Source organism: Chlorocebus sabaeus, chromosome 18, assembly GCF_047675955.1.
Source record: "Chlorocebus sabaeus isolate Y175 chromosome 18, mChlSab1.0.hap1, whole genome shotgun sequence".
In the NCBI taxonomy this organism is placed as follows: domain Eukaryota; kingdom Metazoa; phylum Chordata; class Mammalia; order Primates; family Cercopithecidae; genus Chlorocebus; species Chlorocebus sabaeus.
Window position 1 is genome coordinate 47,764,479 of NC_132921.1, and position 22,745 is coordinate 47,787,223.

The following is a 22,745-nucleotide window of genomic DNA, read 5'->3' on the forward strand; positions in this document are numbered from 1 at the left end:
TAACATATAATTTATTAAACCATAATTTATTCATTCAATCAGCCTCCTAGTGATGAAAATTTAGGTTGTATCTAATGTTTTACTATTATAAGCAATGTTATAAGAAATAACCATATGCATATTAAAAGAAGATTATTGACCTTCTGTTATTGTGTTATATGAGTATTTTTTCCTCTTTTTTTTTTTTTTGGTTTTTGGATTTGTTTTTGTTGTTTTGTTTTTACCATGCAGAACTTTTTGATTTTCATATAGTGAATTTTATCATTTGTTTCTTCTTTGGGTTCTTCATTTTGTGTCATGGTTAGAAAAGTCTTTCTTACTTCAAGATTATAAAAAATATTCTATTTTCTTCTAGCACTTTTATTGCTATATTTTCACATCTAAATCTTTGATCCATTTAGAATTTGTCCTGATGTAGAAGGTGGGTGTAACATATATAATTTTCTTTTTTTTTTTTTTTTTTTGAGACGGAGTCTCGCTCTGTCACCCAGGCTGGAGTGCAGTGGCCGGATCTCAGCTCACTGCAAGCTCCGCCTCCCGGGTTCACGCCATTCTCCTGCCTCAGCCTCCCGAGTAGCTGGGACTACAGGCGCCCGCCACCTCGCCCAGCTAGTTTTTTGTATTTTTTAGTAGAGACGGGGTTTCACCATGTTAACCAGGATGGTCTCGATCTCCTGACCTCGTGATCCGCCCGTCTCGGCCTCCCAAAGTGCTGGGATTACAGGCTTGAGCCACCGCGCCCGGCCACATATATAATTTTCTAGGTGGCTAATTATTACAATGCCGTTTATTAAATAGTTCATGTTTCCCCCCATTAATTTCAGATGACACCCTTTTCATGTACTAACTCCCCATATGTGCTTGATTGATTTCTTGGCTTCATATTTTATTCTTTTTCTCTGGATTTGTCTGGCTATACATGTGCCAGTTTTCCTAATTTTCTTTTGATCTATTAAACATTAATACAGTTTTTGTTTATTTTTGTTTGATGAATAACACGGGGTTGTAAGCATCCTGTGTTTTGGAAGGCATATTTTGATTATTAAGGTAAGGTGTGAATAAAGTCAGATGACAAGCCTGCCTGTGCCTGCACCTTGGTATACTCTGTGTCTAGTCCTTTTGTGTTTATCCTGAAGGACAATGTTTTCTAAGATGTGTTGGAGAAATGCTGAAAACATTTTATTGGTCATGTAGGCTTTGGATAATAGTTATATAATTTGGACATGCACTAGGTCTTGCAAATAATCAAAGATTGAAAGAAGCTCTACAACACAGGAAAACAGAAACATGAGAGTAATCACTTAGTACTTAAGTACTCACAGAATGGTTTTTCGTCTATTTTTTCTTTTTCTTTTTTATTTTATTATTTTAACTTTTATTTTAAGTTCAGGGTACAAGTGGAGATTTGTTACATAGGTAAACTTGTGTCATGGGGGTTTGTTGTACAGATTATTTTATTACCCAGGTATTAAGCCTAGTACCCACTGGTTATTTTTAAAAACCTTCTCCCCTCTCCTACCCTTCAACTTCCAAAAGGCCCCAGTTTGTGGTGGTCTTCTCTATGTGTCCATGTGTTCTCATTATTTAGCTTCCACTTATAACTGAGAACATGTGGTATTTGGTTTTTTGTTCCTGTGTTAGTTTGCTAAGGATAATGGACTCCAGCTCCATCCATGTCCCTGCAAAGGACATGATCTTGTTCTTTTTTATGGTTGCATAGTATTCCGTGGTGTATATGTACCATATTTTCTTTATCCATTCTGTCATTGATGGGCATTTGGGTTGGTTTCATGTCTTTGCTATTGTGAATAGTGCTGCAATAAACATACGCATGCATGTGTCTTTATGGTAAAATGATTTATGTTCCTTTGGGTATAATGGGGTCCCAGTAATGGGATTGCTGGTTGAATGATATTTCTGTCTTTGGGTCTTTGAGGATTCATCACACTGTCTTCCACAATGGCTGAACTAATTTACAGTCCCGCCAACAGTGCATAAGTTATCACTTTTCTCCACAACCTCGTCAGCATCTGTTATCTTTTAATTTTTTTTAAAAATAATAACGTCAGCAAAGTCTCAGGATACAAAATTAACGTGCAAAAGTCACTAGCATTCCTATACACTAACAACAGTTAAGCCAAGGGCCAAATCAGGAATGAACTCCCATTCACAATTGCCACAAAAGAAATAAAATACATAGCAATACGGCTAACTAGGGAGGTGAAAGACCTCTACAAGGAGAACTACAAAATACTGCTCAAAAAAACACAGAAGACACAAACAAATGGAAAAACATCCCATGATCATGGATAGGAAGAATCAATTTTATTAAAATGGCCATATTGCCCAAAGTGAGGGAAGAGAGAGACCCTCTCATATTGTTTTATACTCAGAAAAGGAAAGAGAAGTGAAACTAATGCCAGGTAGCCTGGTGCCTAGGAACCAGACCCTAAACCAAGGAAACAGACCTGAAACCAGTCCCGGGCCTGCCTGACTTAAGCCTGGTAGTTAAAATTCGACCCCTGACCTAGCAACTGTTGTTATCGATAGATTCCAGACATTGTATGGAAGGACATTGTGAAACTTCCAGTTCTGTTCTGTTTCACTCTGACCACCGGTGATCGCAGCCCCTGTCACGTACCCCCTGGCTTGCTCAATCGATCACGACCCTCTCACGCGGACCCCCTTAGAGTTGTGAGCCCTTAAAAAGGACAGAAGTTGAGCACCCAAAGAGCTCGGATTTTAAGATGCTAGCCTGCTGATGCTCCCAGCTGATTAAAGCCGCTCCCTTCACTATCTTGGTGTTTGAGGGGTTTTGTCTGCGGCTTCTGCTCAAAAGCAATTTATAGATTCAATGCTATTACTATTAAACCACTATTGGCATTCTTCACAGATCTAGAGAAAATTATTTTACAATTCACATGGAACAAAAACAGAGCCTGGATAGCCAATGTAAACCTAAGCAAAAAGAAAAAGCCTGGAGGCATCACGCTATTCAACTTGAACCTATACTACAAGGCTACAGTAACCAAAACCAGCATGGTGCTGGTACAAAAACAGACACATAGACCGATGGAACAGAATAGAGATCCCAGAAATAAGACCACATACCTGCAACTATCTGATCTCTGACAAATCTGACAAAAACAAGCAATGGGGAAAGGATTCCTTATTCAATAAATGGTGCTGGGAGAACTGGCTAGCCATATGCAGAAGACTGAAACTGGACTGCTTCCTTACACCATATACAAAAATTAACTCGAAATGAATGAAAGACTTGAATGTAAAACCCAAAACTATAAAAAATACTGGAAGACAACCTAGACAACACCATTCAAGACATAGGCACAGGCAAAGATTTCATGATGAAGTCGCCAAAAGCAATTGCAACAAAAGCAAACAGTGACAACTGGGATCTAACTAAACTGTTTTTCTTTTGATACGTTATTTCAGTTATTTCTTACCATAACTTGGTAGATATGGTTATTTTATGTATGACAAAACCAAGTCACAGATTGGTTAAATGAGCCCAAGTTCACACAAACAGTGATAGAGCCTGAATTTCAAGTTCAGCAAGGTTTTTTTTTTTTTCTGTTTTTTTTTTGTTTTGTTTTGTTTTTGAGATAACGAAATATCACAGTTAACTGCAAAAATGGTAGAGAGGTCCTAGGTACACTTTACCAAGTTTTCCCCAGTGGTTTTGTCATTGGAGAAGATGCACATAAGATGTCAACATTTATATAATTTATATAACCATCTTATTTAACCATAAGTTGTAGCAATTGGGGAAACTGGGTAAAGAGTTACATCTCATTAGAGAGTACAATATTAAAACTAGGAGGATTCTGGGAAGATGGCAGAGTAAAAAGTCTCAGGAATCTGTCTCCTCACCTAGACAGCAACTGCACTGGCAGAATCTGTCTGATGTAAATATTTTTGGAACTCTGGCATCTATTGAATTGAAAGCTTGGCAATTTCTATAGAATGGCTTGTACAAGTAAACTGCGGTTAAGTTAAATCAATTTTAGCTCTTAGGACAGTAACAGTTCATATCCCCCACCTCCAGTCCTGTGATAGTTATTTATGTATTCCTGGAGCAGCTTGCACATAGCTTGTGGAAGCAGGGAGGGCAAAAAGGACCGTGTTCTACAAATACAGGGGATCTGTGCTCTGATTGCTGAGTGCTGCTTCTGATCACCTCCCTCCATTGTTGCTGCTTCTGCTACACCTCCCCCATTGTTGCAAGCCTTTCTCCTTCTGGCTGAAGTGACATCCAGGGGATTTAAAGAGCCAGTTCTATATTTCCCCTACTCTTGAGTTTTTTTTTTTTTTTTTCTTTTCTTTTCATTTTTCCCTTTTGGAAGCCAGACATTAAAGACTAGAACATTCAAAAGCAACTGGATATATGAGCGCAATTAGAAAGTGACCACACTTGCTTAGAAAAACACACTGGAACAGCCTACAACAATCAGAAAAACAAAAAGAAAAACAGAAACAATGGCAGACAAACAGCAAAGGGAGAATATGGTTTTCAGAGTTACCACATTATTTGATTTGAACATCCAGTTTTTGACAACAACAAAATCACAAGGAAAACAAAGAAGCGGGAAAGTTTGGCTCACTTAAAAAATAAGCAGAAACTGTCCCTGAAAAAAGACCTGATGGCAGATCTATTCGACAAAGATTTAAAAACCACTGTCTTAAGGATTCTCATACAACAAAAGAAAGATGTGGAGAAAGTCAAGAAAATGATGCATGAGCAAAATCGAGTATCAGTAAGGAAATAGAAAGGCTAAAATAAATAAAAAAATTCTAGAGCTGAAAAATACAATAACAAATTTAAAATTCACTGAAGAGATTCACAGGCAGGTTTGAGCAAGCAGAAGAAAGAATAAGCAAATTTGAAGGTAGGGCATAGGAATTATTGAGTTTGAGAAACAGAAAGAAAAAGGATTGAAGAAAAGTGAATAGAGCCTAAGGGACCTGTAGGACACCTTCAAGCAGATGACTATACACATTTTGGGAGTTCTAGAAGAAGAAGAGAGAAAGAGACAGAATATTTGAAAAAATAATGGCGTGGCCGGGTGCGGCGGCTCATGACTGTAATCCCAGCACTTTGGGAGGCTGAGGCAGGTGGATTGCTTGAGGTCAGGAATTCAAGACCAGCCTGGACAACATGGTGAAATCCTATCTCTACTAAAATACAAAAATTAGCTGAGCGTGGTGGTGGGCCCTGTAATCCCAGCTACTAGACAGGCTGAGGCAGGAGAATTGCTCTAACCCAGGAGGCGGAGGCTGAAGTGAGCCCAGATGGTGCCATTCCACTCCAACCTGGGTGACAGAGTGAGACTCCATCTCAAAAAAAAAAAAAAAAAAAGCTCAAAGTCCCCCAAATTTGATGAAAGGCATCAATATAAACATCCAAGAAGCTTAGAAAACTCCAAGTAAGATGAGCTCAAAGAGACTTATACTGAAACACACATTTTAATCAAACCATTAAAAGACAAAGATAAAGAGAGAACCTTGAAAGCAGTAAGAAAGAAGAGATTCATCACATTCAAGGGATCCTCAATAAGATTATCAGCTGATTTCTCATTAGAAACTTTGGGGGTTAGCAGAAGAGCTAAAAACTCTGTAGGCTGATATGTAAAACACACACAGGTAACAAAAGAAAAAATAGACAAATTAGACTACATGAAAATTTAAAAATTGGCCAGGCATGATGGCTCATGCCTATAACCCCAGCACTTCGAGAGGCCAAGGCAGGAGAACTGCTTGAGCTTAGGAGTTCAGACCAGCTTGGGCAACATAGTGAGACCTCATCTCAACTTAAGAAATAAAATTAGCTGGGTATGGGGCCATGGGACTATAGTCCCAGCTACTTAGGAGGCTAAGGTGGGAGGATTGCTTGGGCCTGGGAGATCGAGGCTGCAGTGAACTTGATCATGCCACTGCACTCCAGCCTGGGTGACAGAGCAGGACCCCATCTCAAAAAAAACTTTTTTTTTAATTAAAGATTTTTGTGCATCAAAAGATAATATCAAAAGAGTGAAAAAGCAGTCTACAGCAGGGCACAGTAGTGTACACTTGCAGTCCCAACTACTCAGGAGGCTGAGACAGGAGAATCCCTTGAGCCTAGAAATTTGAGACCAGCCTGGGCAAAAAAAGCAAGATCCCATCTCAAAACAAAAACAAAAACAAACACAAAAAACAAAAAACTAAGGTAACCTACAGAATGAGAGAAAATATTTGCAAATTACATATCTGATAAGAGATTAATATTCAGAATAAGTAGATTCTGATTCCTAAAGCTCAATAACAACAACAACAATCCAATTCAAACATGGGCAAGGGACTTGAATAGACATTTCTCCACAGAAGATGTACAAATAGCCAATATGCACATGAAAAGCTAATTATTAGGGAAATCCAAATCAAAAATATAATGAGATACCATCTCATACCCATTAAGATAGTTACTACTAATTAAAAAAAAAAAAACCCAGAAATAACAAGTGTTGCGAGGATGTGGAAAAATTAGAATCTTTGTGGACTGTTGGTGGTAATGTAAAATGGTCTAGTTGCTGTGGAAAACAATATTGTGGCTTCCTCCAAAAATTTAAAATAGAATTACTATGTGACCCAGCAATTCCACTTTTGGGTATATACTCAAAGGAAGTGAAAACACAGACTTGAAGTGATACTTCTAAACCCATGTTCATAGCAGCAATAGTCACAGTAGCTAAAACATGGAAGCAGCCCAATTGTCCATCATGGATGAATGGATAGACAAATGTGATATATCCATGCAATAGAACATTATTCAGTCTTAAAAAGAAGGGCTATTCTGACATATGCTACTACATGGATGAACCATCAGGACATCACACTAAGTGAAATAAGCCAGTCATAAAAAGACAAATACTACATGATTCCATTTATATGAGGTACTTAGAGTAGTCAAATTTATAGAGACAGAAAGTAGAATGGTGGTTGCCAAGGCATAGGGGAAGGAAAGGGTTACTAAATGGGGAGTTATTGCTTAATGGGTATAGAGATTCAGTTTTATAAGATGAAAAATTATTGGAGATGATGGTTGCATAACATTGTGAATGGTACTTAATGCCATTGAAATGTATATTTAAAAATGGTTAAGATTTTTATTCTTACATGTATTTTATTTTATATATTATGTGTATTTTACCACAATAAAAAATTGGAAAAATGTATTAAAACTAGAAAATTGATACTGGTACAATGTGTGTGTATAGACCTATACCATTTTATAATGTGTAGATTTGTGTAACCATCACTGCAATTAAGGAATTAGCCCTTCGCCTCCTGCCTCCCTCAGCTCAGATGGAGAGAGTACTTAAAAAATAATAAATAAAATAAATAAAATAAAATAAAGAACTAATTGTCACCACAAAGATCTCTTTCATTCTACCCCTTTATAGTTACTCCACCTTCCAACCCTATTATCCCTAACCCCTGGCAACCACTAATCTGTTCTCTGTATTTATAATTTTTCCATTTTTAGAATGTTATATAAATGGAATCATATATCATGTGATCTTTCAAGAAGGGATTTTCTCACTTACCATAATGCTCTTGAGTATCATCCAAGTTGTGTGCAGTTTGTTGTAGGCAGCATATAGTTGGGTCATATTTTTGCTTTTAAATTAAAAAAAAAAATCTACTCTGACAACCTCTTTAATTGGTAAATTTAGACTATTTTTATTTAATGCAATTATTGCTATGTTATCAGTTAATTATTTCATTTTATTTTTTGTTTGTTTCCTCTGTTTTTATCTTTTGCCTTCTTGTGAGTTATTAAAACACTTTTACAAATAATCCAATTTTAATTTACCTGTGGTGTTTTAATTGTATGTCTTTGTTTTCTTTTGTTATGGTTGCTCTGGGTGTTATATCACACATACACACACACACACATATATATTTTATATATATATATATTTATATATACATATATATACACACACACACACACACACACACACACCCTATTGTAGTCTACTGGTATTGACATTTAACTGTTCAAATAAAGTACACAAACCTTACTTTTTAAAGGCCCTTTTACCCCCATTTATCATGTAATAATCTTAAATATCTCCCCTACCGGTATTAAGAAACAAATCAAATGATGTTAACATTTCTTTTGCTTCAACCATCAAACACAATTTGGAAAACTCAAGAGGTAAAGGAACATCTATTGTATTTACTCCAATTTTTACTTTTTTTGTTCTTACTTTTTGATGTTCAAGATAACTCTTATCATTTCTGTTCTGTTTCAAAAACTTCTTTTAGCTATTCTTTTAGAGAAGGTTTGCAAACAATAAATTCTCTTACTTTTCTTTCATCTGAGACTACCTTGATTTGTTGTTCATTCTTGAAGGATATTTTTACTAGATAAGGGTTTTTTTCTTTCAGCATTTGACAAATATTGTGCCATTTCCTTCTGGCCTCCATGGTTTCTCATGATAAATCTGCTGTCAATGAAATTGTTTCTTCCACCACTTTCCACTCACCACCCAAAATAGGTAAGATGTTTTTCTCTTCTCATTGCTTTCAAGACTTTCTTCTTTATCTTTAGTTTTCAGTGTGACCATTCTGTGTCACGGTATAGATTTCTTTGTGTTTATTCTGTTTATAGTTTATTTATATTCTTGAATCTGTAAGTTTATGTCTTTTGCAACTGTGGGAAATTTTTAGGCATACATTTAAAAACTGCCTTTTCAGTTCTGCCCTGTTTTCCTTCTCCTCAGACCACAGTTGCATGAATGTTAGATCTTTTTGTTATAGTCCCACAAATTCTTAAATTCTCTTCATCTTTTTCTCAGTCTATTTTCTCTCTGTTGTTTGGATTGGTAAATTGGTCATTTCTATTGCTCTATCTTCAAATTCACTCATTCTTTTATCTGTCTTCTCCATTCTGCTGTTCAGTCCATCTGGTGAGTTTAAACATTTTTTCAGATCTAAAATTCCCATTTTGTTCTCCTTTATATCTTCTATTTCTTTGATGAGACTTGCTTTATTTCATTTGTATTTTTCATTTGTTTCAAGTGGGTTCTTAGCCATTTTTGTAATGGCTGTTTTAAAATTCTTGTCAGATAATTCCAACATTTGTAACATCTCAGTGTCAGTGACTATTGATTATCTTTTCCCATTCAAGTTGAGATTTTCCTGGTTCTTGGTATGATGAGTGAGTTTTCAATTATATCCAGCACATATTAGGTATTTTGTTATGAGACTACTCTGGATCCTATTTAAATCTTGTATTTTCAGTAGGCTTCCTATGAAACCACACTGGTGGGGCAAGAGTAGTGTCACCTTGTTACTGCCATATTGGAGTTGGAGTCCAGGTTCCTCATTTGGCATTTGTTGACATCCAGGATGGAGAGGCTACCTTGTTACTGTTGGATAGAGATGGAAGTTCAGTCTTCTTGCTAGACCTCTGCTGACACCACACTGGCTGGGACAGAGAAGGGCATCTTGTTACTGTTCTCCAGGTGGCCTCCACAGATGCTGTATTGTTGAGGATGTCATCAACTCTGGGTGCTGGTGAAAGTCCAGGCTTTTCATTCAACCTTCCCTGAAACTACCCACGTAGAGAGAAGAGTGCTTTGTTACTGTCAAGCGGGGTTGAAAGTCCCAGCTCCCTACTTATTCTTGTCTGACACAGGCTTGGCAGAGGGAGTGATACTTTATTACAGCTGGATGCCGATGGAAGTGTAAGCTTCCCATTTGCCCTTTGGCCTTTGCTAGTGGGGCTTGGCGGGGTTCACATTTTTTTTTTTCACGATGTTTGGTTGGAGTAGAGTAGTTATTGTCTAAAACAGTTTTCTCTTTTCTCTCCTTTCAGGCTGCTGCTTCTAGGTCTTTTGGCTAGAGAGTGCTTGCTTTTCTTGAGAGATTTTGTTTGTTTCTGGGCTGTTCAGTGTTTCTAAGCTGCTGGCTTTTCCAGCTCCAAGTCTGGAATATGTGAAGAAAAAGAAAACCCAAGAAACTTATCACTGCATCTTTCTTGAATCATGAGGTGCATAGACAGGCTGCTTTTCTTGTTCTACCTTTCAGAGTCTTTTTATGTGTATTTAATATATAATATCCAGAGATTCTAGCCGTACTTAGCAGAAGGAGTGGGGAGAAATCCGTCTTGTCCTGGACCCAGAAACTCATAGAACAGTATTCCATATTGAATATTATTTGTATTAGAATTTGGAAAACAAAGAGTTGAGGAGTTCTTTAATATATAGTTGATTTTTTTCAAGTATTCTAAAATTCTCACCAGTGGTGTTAAAATCATGTGTCCTGAAGTCACCAGAAAAATGTCAAGAACAAAGTTTAAGATATTGGATACAAAATGTAGATGCTTTTCTAGGGAATGTAAGATGATTTATTTACCAAAAGAAAAAGACAATAGAATACAAACAAAAATACCAGCTGGGTGTGCCCAGTGCTTATTGGAATGATTACTTTCTGGGAGCTGAATAAGATAGCCCTTTGTGAAAGGAAGGGGCCTTAAAGTCATTTAGAACTCCTTTCCAAAATTACACGTGCAGGGTTTTAGATAGACACACACTCATTAGTGTTGATTGGAGTTATGTAACTCATATTACCCAGGGTATTCCAGCTCGCTTTGTTAGTGTCTAATCTAGTGCCAGACTCCCCAAAGGCCCCAAATCTGACAAAGACACAGTCAAATGAAATGCAATGCTGTTTCTTAAAAAAAAAAAAAAAAAAATGCAGTCCAAGCTGTTCTCTGTAAGTTTTAAGCTTAGATTTAATCAAGTCCAGCCAAAATTATTCCACCCAGGAGCTATTATCACATTCCTTTTTTTGAAAGCAGCTAAAACCACGGAATTGTTGGCAGTCGTATCCAATCCTTTAGGAAAGAAATATTCTTATAGCCTCGCAATTCCTAACTCTAACTTCCTTTTCCTGTTTAACATGTTTGTGAAGTTATTTGGTAAAAAAATGTTTGAGTTTTAATTTGTAAGTCTTCAATTTAGAACTTGCTGTGAATGAAAAGGATATTGACTCTGGCAGAAATAGTTTGGAAAATTTTGGTTTTTAAGGGGAATTAATGCAGATAACCACATATATATGTATGAATAAATATATATATTATTATGTGTGTATATTATTTCATTATATTATTTCATATATATTTATATATACACTTACATATATATTATATTCTTTTCCTAGCTTTATATATGTTCCTATATAAATATGTGACACATATATGTACACATACAAAGCTAGAAAAAGAATATAACATATACTTTATTATATATTAAAATATATATTATATTCTTTACATTCCCTAGCTTTGTATATATGTAAATCTAGAAAAATAAAACAAAAACAAAAACAAAACCCAAGATACCATGACAGTAACTTCAGATTGACTTTAAAAGCCACCAGTTTTTATTTATTTAAATCCTTTTTGAGCTGCAACCCCTTGAAAAACTCATAGCTGGACTGAGCCATAATCCCTTTTCTACACATTTGTTTCTTCACCTAGTTTTTATAAATGTTTATGTGAAAGAGAAAATACTTAAAGGTGTATATATTCTGCTTCTATCTTGTCAGAAATATCTATGATTTTGTTTGGTATTTCTTTCTAATATATATGATAGCCACTTGCAATTTAATAAACAGGCACTTTTTTATTTGTATGGACAGTTCGCTCCAGGGAAGACCTTTTGGAACTGATCATAAATGGTACAGGATGTGCTCATTTTAAACAAAATTGAGAAATATGAAGACATGTTTTTGGCCCCTTCTTAAATCTGTACCTTGTTTCTCTCTCCTTTCATTCATTCATTTCTATCCTTGGGCCTTGTCCTGTGGGCTGATTCCACCTTCATATGGCTCTCAACAAAGTTTTGCTAACATTGACTTAAGGTGGGTCTTGAAATGATTTAAGTAAGATATAGTTTTGTTTAATCTTTTTTTTTTTTTTTTAAACAGGATCACTGGAAGATGAAAAAGCATTTTATTTTTCCTTCCACTCTGCTTTTTCCAGAAGCCGGAAGTAAAGAGTAAGTTAGCATGCCATTTAAAGGAGTGTGGTGCCCTGATCTGTGCTTGTTTGATATAGACATTAAGCTTTTTATGAATTGTGGAAGCCGTTTCTGGGAGGAAAAGGGCTCAAACCTGAACAAATCACTGGAGTCCAGCCATACAGGGCTCTCAAGGGAAAAGCTTAAGCTAAAGACCTTCCCTAGTTGGGCCATCAAACCAAATCAAAAAGTGTCTGCTCATTAAATTGCAAGTGGCCATCTGCCTGCTTAATCATGTGCTTCTCTTTCTGTTGGGCTGGTTATCACCGTCTGGTCTGGCCCCTTTTACTAATTAGTCTAAGTTTGATCTTTAGGTGAACCACAGTTTAATTTTATCTGGCATGGAATATGGGTTTATTTATTGTTCCATTTGGTCAAATCATTTGAGGGAAAAGAAAAAAAAAGTTACTATTCTATAGTTTACAAGGACTGGTTATTTAGAACCTGGATTAATATTTGGCATTTGCATTTGAATATTCCCCAATGAATTCTTTTATGCTATTCTTTTTCTCATTTTGGCAGTGAACATGGTAATGTTTACATTTATGGTTTTTTAAAACTATACAGTATTCTTTTTTTTTTTCTTTTTCTTTATTTTCTTCTCATTTCTTGCTTGCTTTTTTTTTTTTTTTTTTTTTTTTTTTTTTTTTTTTTTTTTTTAGACAGGGTCTCTCTTTGTTGCCCAGGCTAGAGTGAACCTCCCACCTCAGCCTCCTTAGTAGCTGGGACTACAGGTGTACGCCCCCACACCCGGCTATTTTGTGTATTTTTTGTAGAGATGGGGTTTCGCTATGTTGTCCAGGCTGGTCTAGAACTCCTGAGCTCAAGCGATCTTCTGGCTTCTGCCTCCCAAAGTGCTGGGATTACAGGCGTGAGCCACTGCACCTTGCCTGTTTTCTTTCTTTATTAAGCAATATATATATAATAATGGATCCAGTTATACAGTATAAAGGCAAAGTCTAGATAACCAAAGCTAACAGTTTGCTGTATATCTTTTTGCAATGCTTGTTCAAATACAGATAAGTGGGATGCAATAAAGATATAAATGTAACAAATAAAGCTATATGAGAATATTTCTATAATGTAGTGGGCTGCAATGTAGGAGTAAGGGAGGGGAGCTTCTTAAGATGGAAAACCCAAAAGCTTAGAGTTAGACTTGAGCTACATTAAAAATTTAAAGTTTCTAAAGATGATCGCCAGTTTGGGAATTATTTATAGTATACTTATAAATGCTGCCACTGAATCAACCAATTGTTTTAGCACCATGTACTCTTAATTTTGGTTAATAAGTCTAATTCATATAGTTCTATTTTAATAGGCTGAATTTAAGTATATATGCTGAAAGAACCATAAGACTATTTTGTATTGACTGTAAAAATCCATGAAGTAGAATTTTTCAAAACATTCTCGAGTTCGACTTGTTTTTAAAATTCTTTTTCATTCTAGATTCCATAGATAGAAGCATGTGAGGAGATCTCAGTCTAGTTCTGTGTTGGGAGAACAAATGTCTGTGCCTACGATGGTCCCTTCCTGAGCACTGTCTTATTTAACTTCCCACCAGAGAAAGACAACACTGGAGGCTCCTTTTTTACTTAGAGTTATGATCTGTACCAAGCAGTAAGATTCAGAGAAAATCATGTTTCTGCTAACAATTTACAGAAATCATAATCTAAGAATTTCTCTTAATTTTTCAAGAGTAAAAAGGGATGATGTAAAGATTATGTAACATCATGTTGTTTTTTGGAGGTCACTTACAATTAGGATGGTAAATATTGATATTGTTTCATTGATTATGTTCCAAAATCTCCAAATTGGCCAATAGTTATACTATGTAGTTACCATCTATTGTTCAAGCCTTAATTGAACAGTGGCTTTAATTGTAGTCATTAGTAAAAGTCTGAATCCTGGGATGGAAATAGATATTCCTTTCCTTGGGATGAAAACCCCACCGATCAGCTTCAACTGCGATAGTAATCAGCATATTACCAGGGAAAGTCCATCAGCAGAGCATTTTTCTTATCCGGGTTTATTCTTTTGTTACTCAGGCTGTCATTGATATTCCAAGTAAAGTAGTATAGTCCATGCTTCTGAATTTGTTTGTGTTTGTTGAAAACCCAGTATTTGGATATTTAATTTAATTAGCACTAGATGTACATTACCCCCTGTTTGGCTAGGTGTAGAAAAGCTAAGTGTCAGGTTGTGAGCCTCATTTTTAATGTGAGCCTCATTGTAAGTATTTTGAGAGAGAAACCATTCATTATTTCTTTGTTCTCTTCCCCATAATGTTCTTCACTTAAGAGGAACTCAAGTTCAAATGAACTATGAAAAGCGAAGAACAAACACCCAAACATTTGTATACAAAATAGGGGATCAGTAAAAGTCTCCAGGAGCTTGAACAAAAAGTAATGCATTTTAAAATTTAAGTTTGAATTGGTTATGTAGAATCATAGAAATTAAAAATAAAAAGGGACATTGGAGTTCATCTAATAAAACCTCCAAAAAAAAAAAAAAAAAAAAAGAAACACAAACAAAATGCAGGCATGAAAAGTGATCTCTGATTCATAGAGCAAGGTGGTTTGTTTGTTTGTTTTTGAGACAGGGTCTTGCTCTGTAGCCCAGGCTGGAGTGCAGTATTGTGATCTCGGCACTGCAACCTCTGCCTCCCGGATTGAAGCCATTCTTGTGCCTCAAACTCCCTAGTAGTTGGGACAACAGGTGTGCACCACCACGCTCAGCGAAGTTTTATGTTTTTAGTAGAGATGGGGTTTCACCATGTTGTCCAGGCTGGTCTCGAACTCCTGACCTCAGGTGATCCGCCCACCTTGGCATCCCAAAGTGCTGAGATTACAGGTGTGAGCCACTCTGCCTGTCCCTATAGCAGGATTTTGATAGTACAGATCCAAAGTGAAGTCGACTGCTCCTCTTGCCACTGTCCCTTATGCAATTTCAAATCATCTCTCATGGCACAGGACTTTAAATTTGGCAAATGATAATTTTTGGCAATATATGACAGGTGTGCAAAAGAGGTAAGTTTACAAATAACTTTGGAAAATGAAGTTTTGGGTTTTGTTGTTGTTGTTGTTGTTGGTTAGTTGGTCCGTTTTACTTTTAATTCAGTGGTCTGCTTTAGAGAACTCTATTGAATCTGGGAAAAGAAGGTAAGGGTGTTACAGCAGAACCTTTCCAACATTTAGGGGGCCTGGGTAAACTAGTATAAATGGAGGTCCAGGGACTGCTCCCTGCTTCTCCTGACACTCCTGGTTTATGTCCTACTGGACATAGGCCTTGTGTTCATGCAAGTGGAGACCCAGCTGGCAGCCCTAGCTCCACATCCTCTGCTTCTCCCCAGACAGCCACCCCTGGCACACAGGGAAGAGGGATACATGGGCCTAGAAACTGGACTTGGGATCAATTTGGGAATTCCAGAGTCATGGGGACCTGGAGCATGTTCTAGAATGGGGGTGCCTCACCCATGTTCTAGAATGGGGGTTCCTCTCCCTGTGAAGAAAAATATAGTGAGAAGAGAGTGCAAGTGGGCCAAGGGTAAGACACAGGGGATATGGAGAGTCGTTGCGTTCTTTATGAGGCACATAATTAGAAACAGTTGAACTGTCTAACAATAGAGGGAAGGTTGAGTGTATCCGCTTAATAAGAAATAACAAACCATTAAAACTTTAATCTTGGAGGCTATACAACAACATGGGAAATGTTCACTGTGTGTAATATCCATTATGAGATATCCAGGATGCAAAACTGAATAGACACTGTGTGTCTATTCAGTGACTTTAATTACATAAAACTTCAAGCAAAAGATCCACTCCTAGGATTTTATCCCACCAATATCTTGCATATCTGCATAAAGATTTAGGTACTAGAATGTTTGTTACAGTGTTATTTGTCATAGCAAAATGTACCCAATTCCTTTTATTCTGTAGGAATTGGGTAAATAAATTATGCTACATCCATACATCAAACAAATATGTAGCTGTTAGAAAGAATGAGACAGCTCTACATGCCAGTATTAAATTCTCTCTAAGAAACATTTTAGGTGAAAAAAAGCAAGGTGCATGTAATACATTCCTATTGATATAAAAAGTGGGGTTTTATATATATGAAAAAATAAGACTACATGAGAATATTACAAGTGGTAATTGCTTTAAGGTGGCAGGGATATGGGTGATGATCTTTAATTATTTCCCAGACTTTCTTTAGTGCTTCTGTGGCTTAAAAAGGAAAATTAAGGAAAAATGAAGAACTGGAAAAATGAATGCCTAAGCAACCATGAGAGGAGGTTTCCTAAGCTCTGATCACCTCTTCCTCCGCTATTGAATTCTGTTGCTACTTAAAGTTAAGAACAGTTGTCCAGGCTGCAAGTTTTCATTGCCTCTGTTATATTCAGAGACACAGTGCTATGCTTTGGTTTCTATTAATGCAGTCATTATAGCATTGAACATGTCTGTGTATTATCATAAAGTTATGAAAAATATGGTTTCTGGACTTTATTATTAGGTTGCATGACACAGCTACGCTCAAGAGAGAAGACTGAATTCTAGAGAAATATTTGGCTTTGGCTGAGATTTCCTGACTGGTTCATTTCTGTCAGTGATTGCTGGCACAGTCTCCTGAATAAAACAAAACATCTAAGTATTTTCTTGGCTTTTCCAACTGAGCCTTAACTTGCATTATTTTACCTTTAGACATTTTACCTCATTTTGTACCTACACTTCTGGCTCTTGATAACAATTTGATCCTAATGGAAAAATTAAGTCAGATAACATCAACAACAAAGGGGCCTGGTACCATTTTGAGAAGCCAGGGGTATCAAGGGGATAAAATCAATTAAATCTACAGAATTTCTTTATTCTCTGTATTCTGTGAGACTTAGCAAAACTCATAACAGATCTTTATCTTTCATTAGCCTTCTTGGCTATATGTCTATACAGGAGATACTTCAAGGGCTAAGCAGCACCTGTAGAAGTGCCTGAATTATTAGTTCATGTTAGATTGCCAGTTGATGCTGGGTTCTACTCTAGTCCTTGAATTCTAATGCTTTTTATTTTTTCAAATTCTTGGTGATAATTACATAAATAAGTTGCTACTCTTTTCTTTGCAGAGATGAAAAGGAAATGTTTCTAAATTGATTAAATTTTATTCCAGGTATAGGCAAATTATTTATGATTATAGCTTCCTTAATTGGCACGTAAACTAACTTTTAACTGTGGCTTATCTCCTAAAAATATGATTCATTAAAATTGGAGAAATTCTCATGATTTGTGCATACAGTTATCATGGGCCCTTTGCGATGCTTTATTCAAATTAGTAAGTAATCAAATTGCCAAGTTTGGTTTACAACTGATGTTTTAATTAGTTTGTTATGGCAGCTCATTCATATGAAGCCACTTGAACCAGAAAAAGAGTGTTGTATTTTTGAATTGAATTGTTGTCTCAGATCAGAGTTCTATTGAACTTTTTCTTTTTCTTTTTTTGAAACAAGTTCTTACTCTGTCACCCAGGCTGGAGTGCAGTGGCACAATCACATCTCACTGTAATCTAGAACTCCTGGCTCAAACAATCCTCCCATCTCAGTTTCCTGAGTAGCTGGAAGTACAGCTGCGCATTATCATGCTGAGCTAATTTTGTACTTTTTGTAGGGAAGGAGGTCTCACTTTGTTGCCCAGGCTGCTCTCGAACTCCTGGCCTCAAGCAATCCTCCACTGTCTGCCTCCTAGAGGTCTAGGATTACAGGTGTGAGCCACCACTTCAACCTCTATTGAACTTCCTGCCTTCTATTTTCCGAATTTGAAACCTCCCTCTTTATTCTAGAGAGAGCAGATTCTGTATACATATTCTTTAAACTTTGCCATTTCCCTCCTCAGGAGGTTATCAGATTGATGATGGAACCAGTAAGACATTTTGTTAGCAGAGTTCCTGATGGGTTTGACAATTATATACTTTTCCTTGTACAATTTGGCAGGCAGCAGAGAATGGTAGCAACAACATGGTTTTGGAAGTTAGGCCAAGATTGGAATCTTGATGTACTAATTACACTCGGCCCTCCTATATCTGTGGATTTCTCATAATGGATTCAATTAACTGCTGATGGAAAATATTTGGGAAAAAAATACAACAATAAAAAAGAATACAAATAAAAAAACTATACATTATGACAACTATTTACATAGCACTTACATTGTATTAGCTATTGTAAGTAATATAGTGAGTATATAAAGTTGTGAAAATTGATTATACAAATTGGAGTTATGCTTTTCATAACCAACTAAACCGAAGTCGAAGGAACAGGGAAAAAAAAGCACCCAGGGCACAAAGTACCTGCTGCAGGAACTGTCTTGCAAGCCCAGACGCTGAAATGACCAGCTGTAATCTTAAGACCAGCTTTAGTAGCTGCGGAATGGACCTGCCGTGACTCTAAGAGCTTTACCTAGGGCCATCACTCACCAATCACAGCTTGTCCACTCAGAAAGACCTCATTAGTGCCAGTGAACTTTCTTTCGAAATGTTTTACATTTCTCTTTCCCAGTGAAACCTCAATCTTTTCTTTTGTTCTTTGGACATACTGAAGACCACCCTGGTCTGTGAGTATGCCCCGAATTGCAATTCTGTTTATATATATATTCCCAAATAAAACCTTTCACTTAGAGATTCTTCTTTATATTTTATTATATTTTAACAAAGTGTATGGTAGGATATGTGTACGTTATATACAAATACTAGGCCAGGCATGGTGGATCATGCCTGTAATCCCAGCACTTTGGGAGGCTGAGGCAGGCGGGTCACCTGAGGTCAGGAGTTTGAGACCAGCCTGGCCAACATGGTGAAACCCTGTCTCTATTAAAAATACAAAAATTAGCCGGGCGTGGTGGTGGCCACCTGTAATTCCAGCTGCTTGGGAAGCTGAGGCTGGAGAATTGCTTCAACCGAGGAGGTGAGGTTGCAGTGAGCCGAGATGGCATTATTGCACTCCAGCCTGGGTGACAAGTGAAACTACATCTCAAAAAAAAAAAAAAAAAAAAAAAAAAAGTGCATCATTTTTTATAAGGGACTTGAGCATCCTTGGATTTTAGTATTTACAGAGGATATTCCCCATGAATATCCAGGAAGAACTGTGCTAGTTACTTTGACATAGAGGGCCAAGTGTACTAGTTACTTTATACTACACAATTGTGTAGTGTACTACACGATTGCTTTAAACATAAAGGAGTCATAATAATCTTTATCCTACTATGGAGCTGTGAGTCATGATAACAGGGAATACATAAAGTTGCTCAGGCAGTGCCTGGTATCTGCAATTTTCAATTTGACTTTTAATTCAATATAAGTAAATCTTCCAGATGACTTCTTAATGAAAGGATACATCATAGAATATTTTACTACAGTAAAATAATAATTGATATTTTGTCATCAGGTAGCCTCTCTCACTCTGTACTTCTTCCTATCTGTTATATCATAATGATGATTAATATTTCTTACTATACCCCTAGGCCCAGAGGATCTTTCCAAATGATTAAAATATAGGGTAATCATATAATTTCATCTTTAAGCACTTTTGTTATGTTCTAATTCCATAAAAAGAAGTAATTCAATTAATTGAATTTCCTTTTGGTTACAGGCAAAAAGTCCACAGTTTAAATCCACATATTATGTTTAACAATGATAAATATATATATGGAAAATGTCTATTGACTAGAATACCTTTTTTTGGTAATCATGCCAGATAGCCAGCACATTGAAAATTGTTGTTATGAATAACATAAAAATAGCACCCATCATTCAGTGTTTACTCTATGCCATGCTCCGTGTATTTCTCATCAAATCTCATTTAACATTAACTCACACCATGCAGAATGTAGTATTGTCCCTGTTTCACAGATTAAGAAACTCGGAGAGGTTAAGTAAATTGCTCAAGGTCACATAGGAAGTAGGTAGCAGAACCTAGACTTGAATTCGTAGCCACCTTAAGCCAAAACTTGGTCTCTTAACTACCATGCAATTCTAGACTGCCTTTCATATCTAGGTATTTTATTTTATTTTATTTTATTTTATTTTTTTAATGCCCTGTGGTCAAACCCTTTGTCTCTGAAAGTTTCTATGTTAGGAAAACGAATTGTGCCTTATCATTATATGTGTTGTAATATACAAGTCAAGACTATTTCAACAGGAGGGAAAAATGTACTGGCATAGCAAAACAACACCACATTCTTGAGGTTGATGGAGCAGAAAGTCACACTGTTTTTAATGTCATTGTTAAAGACATGGGGACTTAGCAGTGTGAAAGTCTATTGTGAGCCATCTCCCTGTGTCATGGCCAGGGTGTAGTAATGGAAAGGGTACATTTCACTTCAGTAGAAATAAAAGCGAACAATGGGAGTGCCTGCTGGTCACCTCTGCAGAGAGATGGCCTGGCAACGTTAGCCTGCGACTGAGAAGGATTCTAATCTGCCAGAAAGAAACCCTTAAAGTTGGCAGCCGTCTAGACCTGTTGCATGTGTGGCATGTGTGCTTTTGTCTGGGTGGAGGGTCCGTAGTGTTTGTCAAATTATGGCATCCACAAACAAAATAATGTTGAGAACTAGCTTATCTACATATAGACTTACAACAGTAATTTAAAAAGATATAGTTTAAATACATAACTGAAGATAATTTATGAGGATGCATTTATGTGTGGTTTTGTGTTCGGCACTTTGAATAAAGAGAAGTTGATGGGCAATATTGCCTAAAGGTTAAGAGCAGTGGGGTTCAGGAGTCAAAACTTAGGTTTCAATCATTATCACTGTCCCACCCATTTCTTTCTTTCTTTTTTTTTTTTGTTTGTTTGTTTTTTGAGACGGAATGTCACTCTGTCGCCCAGGCTGGAGTGCAGTGGCCGGATATCAGTTCACTACCAGCTCCGCCTCCCGGGTTCACGTCATTCTCCTGCCTCAGCCTCCCAAGTAGCTGGGACTACAGGCGCCCGCCACCTCGCCCGGCTAATTTTTTGTATTTTTTAGTAGAGATGGGGTTTCACCATGTTAGCCAGGATGGTCTCGATCTCCTGACCTCGTGATCCGCCCGTCTCGGCCTCCCAAAGTGCTGGGATTACAGGCTTGAGCCACCGCGCCCGGCCTGTCCCACCCATTTCTAACTTAACTTGTAAGGGTCAGATTCCTCTTCTGTACAATAGGGATAATAATATGTACCTCTCTGGGTTGCTATGGGGATTATATGAGGGAGCTGAATTATCTGTATAAAGAAAACATAAATTGCCCAAACAAAGCAAAGAGTATGACATTCATTCCTAGGTACTCAGTAAATGATTATAATCAGAGCCCCATATTCTTTATTTTAAAAATTAAAACAGCTTAAATAATCCCTCCAATATCCAGGGCACAGAGAAAACAGCAAAAAGATTAAATTGGTTTAAGTTAAGGAAAGTGAGTTTTCAGCAAAATCAAAGTGGGAAATGGGAAGAAAAGGCGGCTCGTAGGTGATATTTGAAGAAGCTCTCCAAGTCACAATGAGAAGGCTTGATAGAGAAGCAAAGCTGATCAAGCAGCTGCAGGATGTGTTTGATACGACACTGCTTCTGAGGCACCTCAGATGCAAGAGTAGGTCACAGTCTGAACCATGTTCAGATGCTCCAAGGTTTAATTATGTAAATGACTTCTCCAGGGGATATTCCAGTTGCTTGCAAAGCCACTTCAGCCATGCTTCATTTATCACAGTCATGAACACACAAGAGCCTTCATATTGAAAAACATATTAGTCTATAATGGGAGTTGGGAGATGGAAAGGAAGGGCTTGATAACTAAAAGTGCTGCAGAGCTTCCATTGCTCTCACAGCAGTTACAAAATGGGCAGGTACAATCCTTGACCTCGAGCAGGACAAAGACTTCGAAGTGAAGTCTTCCTTGGCCTGCTTTAAATGAAGGTGTTCGTGTAAAAGAAAGAAATGCTTTCCCTATAAAATTAATATTTTCCAGAGAGCAATTGAAATGACAAAGTATTTTAAATGATCATCGGCAATCTTCAACAATTGAAGACACAGCCAGGCGTGGTGGTGTGTGCCTATAGTCCCAGCTACTCTGGAGGCTAAAGCTGGAGGATCCCTTGAACCAGGAGTTTGAGACCAAGAGTTCTCTTTATGGTGCCTCAGCACCTCAAATGAATCGAAAATGAAAACGAAACAAAAAAAAGTGAAGACAGAAGATATTTTCAACTATCTATTTTTTTTCTTCTTTTAAAGAAATTTAATTTAATTTCATTATGTTGTCCAGACTGGTTTCCAACTCCTGGCCTCAAGCGATCTGCCTATCTCTGCCTCCAGAGTGTTGGGATTACAAGCATGAGCCACTGAGCCAGGCCACGGCTAGCTATTTTCTTAGTATAACAACGCATATTACATTTCCTAGCACAGCCTCTGGCACATAGTAGGCCTCACATGTTTTCTCCTCCTCCACTCTTTCATATCTTTCCTATTCGATGAAAACTTCAGAGCTTATTACGAACCCAGGTCACAATACCACAGTGGTGTTTTCTAATGAATGACAAGACACATTTGCATGATAAAATATCCTCGTTTTGTTTTTTAACTTACAAAAAAGGTCCTGCATAAGATTTGTGGGCCCCTTAGGGTCAAGCATTCTCTGTTCTCACAAGACA

The 22,745-nt window shown here is 37.1% G+C and overlaps 1 long non-coding RNA gene across 1 annotated transcript in view; it reads left to right on the forward strand.

Moving 5' to 3' along the window:
• Nucleotides 1–22,745, forward strand: part of LOC103222542 (uncharacterized) — a 44,936-nt gene that overhangs the window by 15,919 nt on the left and 6,272 nt on the right. The window contains exons 3-4 of the long non-coding RNA XR_005234786.2: nucleotides 8,452–8,561; nucleotides 11,998–12,068. This is a non-coding gene — a long non-coding RNA (uncharacterized lncRNA). The remainder of the gene's footprint in view (nucleotides 1–8,451; nucleotides 8,562–11,997; nucleotides 12,069–22,745) is intronic.